At 39.1% G+C, this 1,762-nt stretch overlaps 1 non-coding gene across 1 annotated transcript; it reads left to right on the top strand.

Moving 5' to 3' along the window:
* The first annotated feature begins 393 nt into the window (after window positions 1-393).
* TRNAK-CUU (transfer RNA lysine (anticodon CUU)) lies at window positions 394-466 on the top strand. The gene has a single exon. It is a non-coding gene; the product is annotated as a tRNA-Lys (tRNA).
* Window positions 467-1,762: the final 1,296 nt, after the last annotated feature.

Below are 1,762 nucleotides of genomic sequence, written 5' to 3'. Positions count from 1 at the left end.
AGAAATTGAAACTCTCTTTACAATATTTGCAATATTTTCATTGTTAACATGCAATGTATGAATGCATGTCTGGATGATGTGTAATGGGGCAATACCATACCTTAATGTATTCACTGTAAAAGAAAAAGTATGCATCATCTTACTATAAAATAAAGTGGAGAAAACACAAATAAGACTTTTTTCCACACAGGTTTAATCGGCTATTTCCTGATATTCTTCAATGCGTTCTGATATTGACTGGTAATTGTGTTTGATACTTTCTTAGACTATTTCTGCCTCTGGCTGATGTGTATTTTCTTTCCAAACTCCACCAGAGCCTATGATTACACAGCATCCTATCTGTGGAAAGCGGCAGTGCAGGGATAGGGAAGAAAACTATAGGCATACAAAGGAGCCCGGCTAGCTCAGTCGGTAGAGCGTGAGACTCTTAATCTCAGGGTCGTGGGTTCGAGCCCCACGTTGGGCGAAAACAACTAAAATTGTAGTGCTTTTTGACCAAAAAAATACATCCTATCTGTGGAAAACGGCAGTGCAGGGATAGGGAAGAAAACTATAAGCATCCAAAGGAGCCTGGCTAGCTCAGTCGGTAGAGCTTGAGACTCTTAATCTCAGGGTCGTGGGTTCGAGCCCCACGTTGGGCGAAAACAACTAAAATTTTAGTGCTTTTTGACTAAAAAAATAGAAATTGAAAGTCTCTTTACAATATTTGCAATATTTTCATTGTTAACATGCAATATATGAATGCATGTCTGGATGATGTGTAATGGGGCAATACCATACCTTAATGTATTCACTGTAAAATAAAAAGTATGTATCATCTTATTATAAAATAAAGTGGAGAAAACACAAATAAGACTTTCTTTCACACAGGTTCAGTCAGCTATTTCCTTATATTCTTCAAAGCGTTCTGATATTGACTGGTAATTGTGTTTGATACTTTCTTAGACTATTTCTGCCTCTGGCTGATGTGTATTTTCTTTCCAAACTCCACCAGAGCCTATGATTACACAGCATCCTATCTGTGGAAAGCGGCAGTGCAGGGATAGGGAAGAAAACTATAAGCATCCAAAGGAGCCCGGCTAGCTCAGTCGGTAGAGCATGAGACTCTTAATCTCAGGGTCGTGGGTTCGAGCCCCACGTTGGGCGAAAACAACTAAAATTGTAGTGCTTTTTGACCAAAAAAATACATCCTATCTGTGGAAAACGGCAGTGCAGGGATAGGGAAGAAAACTATAGGCATCCAAAGGAGCCTGGCTAGCTCAGTCGGTAGAGCTTGAGACTCTTAATCTCAGGGTCGTGGGTTCGAGCCCCACGTTGGGCGAAAACAACTAAAATTTTAGTGCTTTTTGACCAAAAAAATAGAAATTGAAAGTCTCTTTACAATATTTGCAATATTTTCATTGTTAACATGCAATATATGAATGCATGTCTGGATGATGTGTAATGGGGCAATACCATACCTTAATGTATTCACTGTAAAAGAAAAAGTATGTATCATCTTACTATAAAATAAAGTGGAGAAAACACAAATAAGACTTTTTTCCACACAGGTTTAATCGGCTATTTCCTGATATTCTTCAATGCGTTCTGATATTGACTGGTAATTGTGTTTGATACTTTGACTATTTCTGCCTCTGGCTGATGTGTATTTTCTTTCCAAACTCCACCAGAGCCTATGATTACACAGCATCCTATCTGTGGAAAACGGCAGTGCAGGGATAGGGAAGAAAACTATAGGCATCCAAAGGAGCCCGGCTAGCTC

This window comes from Ambystoma mexicanum, chromosome 4q, assembly GCF_040938575.1.
Source record: "Ambystoma mexicanum isolate Mex_15411 chromosome 4q, UKY_AmexF1_1, whole genome shotgun sequence".
Lineage (NCBI taxonomy): Eukaryota > Metazoa > Chordata > Amphibia > Caudata > Ambystomatidae > Ambystoma > Ambystoma mexicanum.
The sequence above is the reverse complement of the archived record's forward strand: the minus strand, read 5'-3'. Positions and strand labels throughout refer to the sequence as shown.